The 12,795-nt window shown below is 48.3% G+C and overlaps 1 long non-coding RNA gene across 1 annotated transcript; it reads left to right on the top strand.

Annotated features, from left to right (window-relative positions):
• The first annotated feature begins 267 nt into the window (after positions 1 to 267).
• On the top strand, positions 268 to 12,738 carry LOC134729321 (uncharacterized). The gene is made up of 2 exons (XR_010110317.1): positions 268 to 1,437; positions 6,157 to 12,738. It is a non-coding gene; the product is annotated as an uncharacterized LOC134729321 (long non-coding RNA).
• Positions 12,739 to 12,795: the final 57 nt, after the last annotated feature.

The raw sequence follows: 12,795 nt of genomic DNA, 5'->3' as shown, positions 1-12,795 counted from the left end.
AAAGAAAACATATGAGATACCCTGAAGGGAAGGATATATTTGTGAAAAGCCAAAACAGATTTCCAAAGTGCAGATACCTGCTCCTATATTCCTTGTAAAAATAGCAGAAGCCTCTGCTGAGCCCTTCTAACCTGTGCTGACCCCTCTCTCTTGGTCTACACACACTGTGCTGTGTGGCCTGTGCTGCCTCCCTCTTACCACCTCCCCAAAAAGACAGAGTCTGGCCCTCAGCTTAGGCTCTATCTTGCCCCACCCAGGATGAAAGAACAAGCCTGTTGCAGAGCCACCTGAAACTTACTCACACTCTGCTTTTTTGTGGGAAAGACAGGAGCAACACAAAGTATGTGTGTTGAAAATCTGCCCTACAAAATGTTGAAGCCAGGATCCAGTGCTGTGCACCTGTAGTTCCAGCTACTTAGGAGGCTGAGCAGGAGGATGGTTTGAGCCCAGGATTTTGAGGCCAGCCTAGACAACTAGCAAGACCCTGTCTCTTAAACTAAATCTGAGAGGGGTTACACCTATGTTGATGTGTGTTTAGAGACACCTGCCTTTAGAGCCAGCCATCTGCTTAAACAGTCATTCTGGTGGCCATTTTCATCTTTCATAGCATCCATCCGTTAAGAAGTAAGACACATACATTATTAGTTTATATGAAAATGTCATATTCTATTTCTAGTCATGGTTGCCTTTAAGATCCGAGGATACTAAACATGAAAGATAGGTAGTAACTTCATAAATACTCTAAAAAGCAGTGCACTTACTAAGGAAAAGTCAACTTTGCTAATGAAATTGGATTGCTTTAGAGCAGAAAACTAAGACAGTTAAATTTTCAAGTCAATTTTCCATGGATCTGGTATTTGTAAGCCTCCTGGATGTAAAAAGTCCTTGTATAATTAGCTTTGGTTTATTTTATTTTTAGACAGGGTCTCGCTCTCACTCAGGCTGGAATGCAGCGGCAGGATCATAGCTCACTGCAACCTTGAACTCCTGGGCTCAAGTGATCCTCTACTCCATCCTGATATTACTTTAATAGCGTATTTTTCTGGTAGTTGTCTCGAAAAACCTATTGTTTCTGTAAAGTGTGTTTCTCAGCTTTTCACATCAGCCTTTTTTGTTTTGATTTGCATTGGCAAGACAGTGTTTCCAAAACCTCCTTTTTAGCATTACACTTCTCTTGCTACAGTAGCTACTTTATGCATCGTGGTAAATAGAAGCAGAAAAATAGCCTTGAGCAGCAAACTCTATACCATATGGACATTTTTAGCAATTTTAGTGAAGATAGCTGAACTTAAAAATAGACTTCCGCTTTAGTAATTGACATTTCTTGAGGCTTCCCATCAACTCTTAATGCCTCTTATGCATTGGACTTTTTTTTTTTTTTTCAGTTCAATCAAATGCCTGGTAGGAATTGCTAGCGTTGCCCCTGCCAACTCTCAGGTATGTGGTGTCTTAATCTGACTTCATTTCCATACATCTCAGAATCCAGGAGATAATGTAAATATTTTCATCCTTATAAAGTTGACTCGTTACTCTTTAAAATCCTCACAATATTCTTGAATGGGACATAATATCTAATCGAGTTTGTTATTTCTCAGAAGTGAATCACCTGCTGGGCGTGGTGGCTCATGCCTATAATCCCAGCACTTTGGGAGGCCGAGGGGGTTGGATCACCTGAGGTCAGGAGTTCGAGACCAGCCTGACCAATATGGTGAAACCCCGTTTCTACTAAAAACACGAAAATTAGCCCGGTGTGGTGGAGTGCACCTGTAGTCCCAGCTACTTGGGAGACTGAGGCAGGAGAATTGCTTGAACCCAGGAGGCAAAGGTTGCAGTGAGCCAAGATCACACCACTGCACTCCAGCCTGGGCAGCAGAGTGAGACTCTGTCTCAAAAAAAAAAAAAAAAAAAAAAAAGAAGAAGAAGAAGTGAATCACCATTCTTCTGAGGAGCCTTTTGTCCCTTTTAGGATTAACTTCTTGGAGAAGATGTTTCCTTGCAGGTTTCTGAAGTGCTGCCATTAGAGAAGCGATCTGAAGACTTCTGTGGAATAGGAGATCTAGCCCAGCTTTAGAACAGCCGAGAATCATGTTCTTGGTCTTTTGCTTTCAGAGCCAAGTGACAGGCACCCGTACAGCGGCCACTTGAGTTTGACTAGAGGAGCCCTTCGGCTCCCACTTGCTGTGTTACCTTGTAAAGCAGAATAGCATCCTGTATTTAGTGCTGGCTGAAAAAATTCTAGATTCCATCAGTACACCTAAAGAATTGCAGTTCAGAATACTCATGACGTTCTGTGGCCCAAGTGCCTGCCCTCTCGGCCCCCAGAGGCAGGACCCCCAAGTTCCACCAAGCACCCTGGGTGCCCACCGTCACTGAGGAGTTCAGTGAAACCTCTAAGATGGCCCAGGATTCAGTAGCCTCCAGGTTCTCTTCTCTGCATTCCCTTCATTACTAAGAATACAGATTCTTCTTCAAGGCTGGACTTTCTCAAAAAGAATCTTGTTCTTGTTTCCAGCAGTGCCTGTTTCCCATTCTGTGTGTGTGTGTGTGTGTGTGCGCGCGCGCGCGTGTGCGCGTGTAAGACAGAGTCTCTCTCTGTCACCCAGGCTGGAGTGCAGTGGTGCGATCTCAGCTCACTGCAACCTCTGCCTCCCAGGTTCAAGTGATCCTCCCACCTCAGCCTCCTGAGTAGCTGTAATTAGAGGTGCCCACCACCATGCCTGCCTAATTTTTGTATTTTTGGTGGAGACAGGGTTTCACCATGTTAGCCAGGCTGGTCTCGAACTCCTGACCTCAAGTGAGCCGTCCACCTTGGCCTCCCAAAGTGCTGGGATTCCAGGCATGAGCCACCGCAACTGGTCCCCATTCTTAAGATAACCCGGCAGAGCTGCGACAGCCCCTGCGGTTTCCACTAGCGGGGGGAGCTAGTGTGGTTGGGGGTTAGGGTACTGCTCCCAAAGCCTCCTGGGGGCAAATCCCAGCTCTACCACTTTCTAGCTCTGTGGCCTTGGGCAAGTTACCTCGTAGTGATAACACCTGCTTGCATGGGTGTTACGGAGACCAGAACGCTTTTGCTAATACTTAGAATATTCGAGCCATGATGAAAAAAGTTCTTAACTGGTTTTTTGTTGTTGTTGTTGTTGCTGTTTGGTAAATATAGAACATTCTGTTGACCAGACTGACCTGAGAGGTACTTACTCATAGGAAACCTTCAGTGAACATTTATTGAATGAGTGAATCAAACCATTCATTCCCAAATTAGAGCAGTTTACATCTGCCTTCCCAGCAACCCTATGACAGTTCCATTTGACAGACAAGGAAATCAAGGCCCAGGCTGCAGAAGTGACTGCCTGAGGCTGCACACCCAGTAAGCAGCAGAGGCTGTGGCAGAGGACTGCACAGGGCGGCCCCACTGCTGACAGCAAAAAGCCATCTCTTCCTCCACTTTCCATCCTCCCCTTCCCCATTCTTGCTCACCCCCCCACCCCAGTTTTAATACATTTTCTTCCTTTCTACAAAATCGATGTATGTTCATGGTAGAAAATCAAAGAGAAAATAAAAATATCTCCATTCTCCCATGCCCCCTCCTTCACTAGACAAGTGTAAGGAAGACAGAAAGTAGTCGAACCAGCAGGGATTTTGTGAACACCTTTATTGTCCCAGATCCTGAGATACAAAGAAATGGAAAGCATGGTGCCTGCGTTTGAGGAGCTTACAATGTAATCTAAGAAGTAAAAGGTGGCCTGAGTGCAGTGGCTCACGCCTGAAATACCAGCACTTTGGGAGACCGAGGTGTAAGGATCACTTTAGGCCAGGAGTTCAAGACCACCCTAGACAACATACTGACATCCCATGTCTACAAAAAAAAAAAATTAAAATTATCCAGACATGGTGGGGCACACTGTAGTCTCAGCTACTCAGAAGGCTGAAGCAGGAAAATTGCTTGAGCCCAAGAGTTTGCGGCTGCAGTGAGCCATGATCATGCCACGGCACTCCAGCCTGGGTGATAGAGCAAGACCCCATCTGTCTCTCTCTCTCTCTCTCTCTTTTTTTTTTTTTTTTTTTTTTGGTAACAGGGTCTTGGTATGTTGCCCAGGCTAGTCTTTAACTCCTGGGCTTAAGCAGTCCTTCTGCCTCAGCCTCCCAAAGCCCTGGGATTACCTGAGCGACCACACGCAGCACCCCATTTCTTTAAAAAAAAAAAAAAAAAGCAAAAGGCATAAATACCAGTAAAATATTACAAAGTTTGTGCAGATTCCTGGGCTCAGGTCCAGAGAATTCAGATTCATTGAGATTTGGGGCCCAAATTCTGCATTTTTAGCAGGTGGATTCAGGCCATGCTATAAATAACCCTGATCTTTAACCAAAACCTGCATTTTACTATGAAGAATTTCATTTTATTATTATTATTATTATTATTATTATTATTATTATTGAGACAGAGTTGGTCTGTCACCCAGGCTGGAGTGCGGTGGCACAATCACAACTCTATAGCCTTGACCTTCCAGGCTCAAGCCATTCTCCCACCTCTGCCTCCCAAGTAGCTGGGACCACAAGTACGTACCACCACACCTGGCTAATTTTTTTTATTTTTTATAGAGACAAGATCTCACTATGTTGCTTAGGCTGGTCTGGAACTCTTGGCCTCAAGCAATCCTCCCACCTCAGCCTCCCAAAATGCTGGGATTACAGATAGGAGCTACCGCACCCGGCCTGCGAATTTCAGATATGCAGAAATAAGCAATTTGGCCAATGGCACATGTTCAACCAGGAACTGAAGAATTGGGGCATAAGGTTGAACGCTATGAAATTGCTAATTTAGTAAGTCAAAACCTCACACATCAGCAATTTCACAGGAGTTGACCTAACAGAATTCAGACCTCCTGAATGAACGCTGTTATCTGTCTCCACAGGAGGCCATCTGATTTTCTGCTCTTTCAAAATTTGTTGCACAAAGAACGTGTGAATGTGATCTCAATTAAGAACAGTGGAGCAACATGGGGGCGCTGTGGCTCACACCTGTAATCCCAGCACTTTGGGAGGCTGAGGCAGGTGGATCACCAGGTCAGGAGATCAAGACCATCCTGGCTAACATGGTGAAACCCCATCTCTACTAAAAATACAAAAATTTAGCTGGGCTTGGTGGCGGGCACCTGTAGTCCCAGCTACTTGGGAGGCTGAGGCAGGAGAATGGCGTGAACCCGAGAGGCGGAGCTTGCAGTGAGCTGAGATCGTGCCACTGCACTCCAGCCTGGGCGACAGAGCGAGACTCCATCTCAAAAAAAAAAAAAAAAGAACATTGGAGCAATATAAAGCAGACAGATTGTGAGCCATCTCAGCCCTGGAGCCAGGACGGCAAGAAAGGACAGGGCTTTACCCTGCTTTCTGTCTCCCAAAGCATCCTACACATAGAAGACCTAGTTGTTTATTGGTGTTTTTTTGTTTGTTTTTTTGGGATGGAGTTTCACTCTTGTCACCCAGGCTGGAGTGCAATGGCGTGATCTCAGCTCACTGCAACCTCCACCTCCCAGGTTCAAGCGATTCTTCTGTCTTTGCCCCCTGAGTAGCTGGGATTACAGGCGCCCGCCACTACACCTGGCTAATTTTTGTATTATTAGTAGAGATGGGGTTTCACCATATTGGCCAGGCTGGTCTCGAATTCCTGACCTTAGGTGATCCGCCCGCCTTGGCCTCCCGAAGTGCTGGGATGACAGGCGTGAGCCACCGCGCCCGCCCGTAATTGTTATTTTTACTTAATTTTTGAGAAGCTGAATTCTAGTCTGTCACGTACTCCCCACTTCCAGCAGGCAGCTCTGTAGCAAGGCCTCTCTGTCAGCTGCCTGTCTGGTCTCTGGGGCCCTGGCCCAGTCCCTGTGTGTGCAGGACATGCCCCCAGAGACAGGGTATTGATCCCTATTTCCTTCAAAATAGCTCTACCTTTGTCACCAGAATAATGGCTTGTTGGTTTTTTTTTTTTTTTATCCAAACACAAAAAGGTACAAACTAAAAAAGCAAAATCACCTAAAATCCCCCCATTGGCTGAATATCCTTCTAATCATCTCTCTCCTAAATGTTGGGATTCTTTATTTTTGGCTTGTGAAGTCTGACATTTAAATTTGTTGATAGAGATGTATGGTACAACACTTTTTTTTTTTTTAGACGGAGTCTTGCACTGTCACCCGATTGGAGCACAATGCCGCAGTCTTGGTTCACTGCAACCTCCGCCTGCTGGGTTCAAGCGATTCTCATGCCTCAGCCTCCCGAGTAGCTGGGATTACAGGCGCCCGCCACCACGCCCAGCTAATTTTTTGTATTTTTAGTGGAGACAGGGTTTCACTATGTTGGCCAGGCTGGTCTCGAACTTCTGACCTCGTGATCCACCCGCCTCGGGCCCCCACAGTGCTGGGATTACAGGCATGACCCACCGCGCCTGGCCGGAACACTTTTTTTTTTTTTGAGATGGAGTCTTGCTTTTGTTGCCCAGGTTGGAGTGCAATGGCACAATCTTGACTTACCACAAACTCTGCCTCCCAGGTTCAAGCTATTCTCCTGCCTCAGCCCTCCAAGTAGCTGAGATGACAGGCATGCGCCACCATGCAGGCTAATTTTGTATTTTTAGTAGAGATGAGGTTTCTCCGTGTTGGTCAGGCTGGTCTCGAACTCCCGACCTCAGGTGATCCACCGGCCTCAGCCTCCCAAAGTGCTGGGATTACAGGCGTGAGCCACCGCACCTGGCCTTGAATTACAATCTTGCCAATAAAAGTGTTCCACCACCAGGAACACATGAGATGCCTCAAAAAAAAAAAAAATTGTAATTGATATTTTCAGGATTATGTAAACACTTCATTTCCAGAACCGCTGTTTGGACCCCCACTATGTGAATACCCTAAATTTTGTTTGTATCCTCATCTTAGATGTATTTGGCAGAGGGTGTTTTTGAAAATAAAACTTATTTATTGATGTTTAAGAGGTGCCCAGAAAAGGACACAAATCATAAGGGTATAGCTCAGCGAAGGTTCACAAGGTGAGCAAAAGGACAGGCTCCTGGAAGCACCACCAAGCTCAAAAAACAGGCTCTAAGACGCCCCAGCACCCAGGAGCCCTTGTGTCCACACCCTGGACTAGTTCTGCCTGGCTTTGAGCCTGTGTAAGCGGGAGCAGACAATAAGTATTCTTACTGTGTGTGTGAGATTCACCTGTGACCTGATATGTAGCAATCTTTTATTCATTTTCACCACTGTGTGTTATTTTGTTGTATCAATGTACCCCAATTTATCCATTTCTATGTTGATGGATATTTGGGTTATTTCCAGATTTGGGCTGACACAGCTAATGCTGCAGTTAACATTCCTGCACGTGCTTGCCACACACCTGTGTATGCTTTTCTTTCAGGATATGTAGCGTGGACTTGCTAGGGGGGTGTGTGTGTTCACTTTTCAAGATATGTTGCCAGTTTTACAAAGTGATTGTACGAGCTGAACTTCCCACCCGCAGTGTCTGAGAGTTCCCATGTCCTCAGATCTTCAGAACTTTGTGTTATTAGCCTTTTTTTTTTTTTTTTTTTTTTGAGACAGGGTCTCACTCTGTCACCCAGGCTGGAATGCAGTGGTGCAATCATAACTCACTGCAGCCTTGACCTCCCAGCTCAAGCAATCCTTCCACCTCAGCCTCCCAAGTAGCTGGGACTACAGGTGTGCATCACCACACCGAGCTACTTTTTTTGTAGAGACAGAACTTTGCCCTGTTGCCCAGGCTGGTCTCAAACTCCTAGGCTCCAGTGATCTGCCTGCCATGGCCTCCCAAAGTGCTGGGATTACAGGTGTGAGCCACTGCACCCAGCCATCAGTCTTTTTTATTTTAGACATTTTGGTAGTATGTAGTAGTATCTCAGATTCTTGGTCAAAATATGAAAAGTAAAATGATACATCTTCTAGACAATAACAGGAGGATATATTCATGACCTTGGGCTTGGCAAAGATTTTTAAACAGGACACGTAAACAATAAGTTGTGCTACATTAAAATTAAGAACTTTTGTTCATTAAAAAACAGGGTGGTAAGAAGGGAAATCCCACAGTGGGAGATATTTGTAATACAATTACCCAACAATTACCCAGCAAAAGACTTCTTTCCAGAGCCGGGTGCCATGGCACACGCCTATAGTCCCAGCTAATTGGGAGGCTGAGATGGGAGGATCACTAGAGCCCAGGAGTTTGAGGTTGTGGTGAGCTATGATCACACCACTGCACTCCAGCCTGCATGAGAGAGTGAGACCCCATCTCCGAAAAAAACAAAACAAGGCTTCTTTCCAGATTAGGCACATCTCAAAAGAAGATATCCAAATGGCTCGTAAACATATGAAAATTGCCTCACTAATGTCATCAAAGAGAAGCCAAGTGAGAACATGAGTCTGTTTTTGTTTTTGTTTTTTTGAGACAGGGTCTCACTCTTTCGCCTGGCCTGGACTGCTCAAGTGATCCTCCCGCCTTGACCTCCAAAAGTGCTGGGATTACAGACTTGGACAATGGCACCTGGCCATGAGTCTGTTTTCTTCCCTTTCTTTCCTTTTTTTTCTTTTTTTTTTTTTTTTTGAATAGTCTCGGCCAGGCGCAGTGGCTCACGCCTGTAATCCCAGCACTTTGGGAGGCTGAGGCGAGCGGATCACCTGAGAGGTCGGGAGTTCAAGACTAGCCTGACCAACATGGAGAAACCCCATCTCTACTAAAAATACAAAATTAGCCAGGCGTGGTGGTGCATGGCTGTAATCCCAGCTAACAGGGAGGTTGAGGCAGGAGAATCGCTTCAACCCGGAAGGCAGAGGTTGCGGTGAGCTGAGATCGCGCCACTGCACTCCAGCCTGAGCAACAAGAGGGAAACTCTGTCTAAAAAAAAAGAAAGAAAGAAAAAAGAAATAGTCTCCCTCTGTTGCCCGGGCTGGGGTGTAGTGGCGCAGTCTCAGCTGCAGCCTCTGCCTCCTGGGTTCAAGCAATCCTTGTCCATCAGCCTCCCAAGTGGCTAGGATTACAGGCATCCACCACCATAGCCAGCTAATCTTTGTATTTTTAGTAGAGACGGGGTTTTGCCATGTTGGCCAGGCTGGTCTCCAACTCCTGACCTCAAGTGATCTGCCCACCTTGGCCTCCTGAAGTGCTGGGATTACAGGTGTGGGCCAGCGCGCCCGCCCATGAGTCTTGTTTTGTTTGTTTGTTTGAGGCGGAGTGTTGCTCTGTCGCCCAAGCTGGAATGCAGTGGCACGATCTCGGCTCACTGCAGCGTCTGCCTCCCGGGTTCAAGGAATTCTCCTGCCTCAGCCTCCCCAGTAGCTGGGATTACAGGCGTGCAACACTATGCCTGGCTAATTTTTTTGTATTTTTAGTAGAGATGGAGTTTCACCATGTTGGCCAGGCTGGTTTCAAACTCCTGACCTCAACTGATCCACCCACCTCGGCCTCCTGAAGGGCTGGGATTATAGGTGTGGGCCACCACACTGGGCCATGAGTCTGTTTTTTAATGGGAAGAAAATGTTTAGAAGCAGAATCCTCTTTGTGTGCACAGTCCAAGTGCCCTGGATACCCCAGGACAATTTCACACGTGTGACTGAGCGTCAGAATGCCTTCAAACAAACAGCAGCCTCCACTGCCTCTTTCAGTCCTAGGCCTGAATATTCTTGAGATTCTTGGCCTCGGTACCTGGCCTGGGCACACAGGTAGCAGTGGTTCTTGGTCTGAGGGTTTCAGCCGTGGATCTCTCCTGCACTGTTGAGTGGTTTTCCTCTGAGGGGCTTTTAAGAAAGGCTATATAGTCCCACCCTGGATGTCATCACCTACTGCCTCTACCAGCCTGGCCTCCCACCAGTCCTGCCCTGGAGCTCAGAGCAAGACCTCCCAGAATCTGATTGTTCTGTTAATCACCTACGGTGCCTGGAATTCTCTCTGCCAGCTTTCTGAGGAGCTCAAAACCATTTGCAGATCCTGCTGGTAAAATGGCTGCCCTGAGGTCAGCTGAGCTCTGTGCTAAATTACTTCTGCAATAAGAGGCAATTTTCCAAACTGTGCCTGAGAGTCCCAGAGACCCAGAGCTCCTCACCCACTGGAGGCCTTGGGAGGAAGGCAGTGTTTAAACAGACATCCTGGGACTCTCCCGTCAGGGTGGTGGTCTCCATAGTTACTGGGATGTGGTTCTCACGGTAGGTAGAGCGTCTGCTCACACAGCCCCTCCGCCTTTACACCTGGGCAGAGGGAAGCAGGCAGGACTGCGTCTGGGCAGGCACGTAGGCTGGAAGTAGAGAAAGGAGGGATGCATTTTCACTGGGGGACCCCTGGAGCAAAGCAGGTGGGAAAAAAAAAGTCCAGGACCCAAAGAAAGTGCCAGCTTACCTGGGTATCTCCCCGTCTTCAGCAAGGGGTCCCTTGGCTCACTTCCCATATGCACATCCCAAGCAGCCCACCCTGACACAGCCCTAGGTGTTCTGAAGATGCCATGTCTTCCCTGAACCTCCAGGAATGTTGGGCATAGCTGCTCTGAGCTCTGCCCCACCCAGACTCTGCCTTCGAAAGTCTTACCCAGGCTGACTCACTGTCCTATTACTCAGCCTTTCTGGGTGCTGTGTTTGGGATAACGGAAGGCACGAAGGGTAGCCTGGGGACTACGGGCAGTGTTGAGAGAGTAATGGAGTGCAGGGAAGGCCACAGACAGGAAGGAACCTGAGTGCCTGGAGGGGCAGGGAGGTACCCGGGGAGGATGAAGCGCCAAGCAAGAAGGGTCGCAGGTGGGGCTCCCATTTGCAAGTCCGGGTGGCAGGGAGGTGACAGTCTGTGGGGGTTTGGGCAGAGAAGGTCAGGAGAGGCAGCTGAGATGGCACAGGAAGCCCTTCCTGCCCCTCGCTCCTACCTCCTGCGCCGTGGTTCCACGGAGCGTCACTCCCTCTGTGACTTCTGGGTCAGCCGATGGGGATGGACAGAGTCTGGCAGTGGGTACAGGAACCCTCGCCACTGTGGGTGGCCTTGAACTCCTGAACTCAAATGATCCACCTGCCTCAGCCTCCCAAAGTGCTAGGATTACAGGTGTGAGTCACCGTGCCTGGCCATGAACTTTATCTTAATTTTAAAATAAGGTGGGTTTCGGTGGCTCATGCCTGTAATCCCAGAACTTTTGGAGGCCGAGGCAGGTGAATCGCTAGAGGTCAGGAGTTTGAGAGACCAGCCTGGGCAACATAGCAAAACCCTGTCTCTATTAAAAATACACAAATTAGATGGACGTGGTGACATGCATCTATAGCCTCAACTACTCAGAGGCTGAGGTGGGAGAATCACTTGACCCCGGGAGATTGAAGGTGCCATAGAGCCATGATTAGGCCACTGCACGCCGGACTGTGTGACAGAGCAAGGCCCTGTCTCAAAATAAATAAATAAATAAATAAAACAAACAATAGTGGAGCATCAGGAAAAGAGATCTGGGAAGGGGGCACAGGGAAGGGGGAGCCCTCCTGGGCTGCCTGAAACCCCAGTATGGGGATCACAACCAGCTACCACCTCTCTCCCACTGCCATGTTAAGGGTCCCAGCTGGGTGTGGGGGACTGGATTCTGCTTTTCCTTCCTGAGGTCCAGCCTCGAAGAGCCAAGGCCACACACAGCTAGTTCTCATGAGAAAACTGGAAACTCTCCTCCAAGCCTCTCAGGGTTGCAAGGAAATGAAACAGGCATCAGATCCAACCTCTCCAATAAATCCAGTGCAGCGATCAGCCCGTGCCTAACCCGCGACGTTCGGGGAACTCACTGGGTCTTGAGCAGCTCAAGCCCGCTGCTGATTGCCAGAAATTTCCCCCCATGCTGTATGGAAATCATTTCCTGAATCTCCCATACTAACCCCAGTGTCACCCTTAGGGTGCCCCAAGATCCCCACATCTGCCTTACCCAGGACAGATTTGCAGAAGTGCTTTCCTCTTCCCGGGAACACGCCCACCGTCAGTCTTCCTCCTGGCAGTGGCTTAGTTCCCCCACCACGTGGGCTTCTGTCTTTGGCATGGGCTCGGGTTGGTCCATTCCTCTAACCTCAGCCAGACAGTGGGATATGGAACAAGGGATTAAAGCTTCCCACAGCCACGGGGGCAACCGCAAGGCCTGAGCTTAAGGATAATTTCCCTTCTCTGCAAAGGCCAGGCATTTAGTCTGAATGGGCAGAGTCTGGAAAGAGTGGGCCAGGAAGGGACGGGGAGCAGCCACAGCCCAGATGGCCCAGAAGAGCGAGTGACTGTCCCCAACCTGAGCGAGGTCCCTGACACCCAAGGTGGCTACTGATCTCTTATCCCCAGAGGTAGGAAGGAAGGTGGGTGGGAGCCTGGGAGGGGGCTCCGGGCAGAGCTCCTGTGTGTGGCCGGGTAGCAGCCTGGTCTCCTCCCCTGCCCCAGGTCCCTGGGAGGTGTGGGAAGAGCTTCCTCCTCTTTGCCCTCTCTCTTCACCTCCTCTCAATACTTAATGCCACCTTCTGGGTGCCCACTGTGTGCCCAGCACTTTCCTGTACCCCTTTTCGGTGAATTTTCGAAAATAATATCTTTAGTTTCTTACAGCAGAAGTCATATGTACTCCAGTTTGTTTGCAATGTAAGGATCACAAAAAATCTATACAGACAAAGCAGCGGCTGCGCCGTGGGTTCCCTCCCACCCCCACATCTGCCCCCACCCCCACCCAGGCACGGTGGAGTATAAGTCATTCCAACTGAAATTAAATGAGATATTGAAATTAAATGGCATGTAGAGAAGAGAGTTCATTTTCTTCACACCGTTGGCTGGCAGCGCCTGGAG

Source organism: Pan paniscus, chromosome 18 (assembly GCF_029289425.2).
Source record: "Pan paniscus chromosome 18, NHGRI_mPanPan1-v2.0_pri, whole genome shotgun sequence".
NCBI lineage: Eukaryota > Metazoa > Chordata > Mammalia > Primates > Hominidae > Pan > Pan paniscus.
This window is presented reverse-complemented; position numbering and strand designations above follow the sequence as displayed.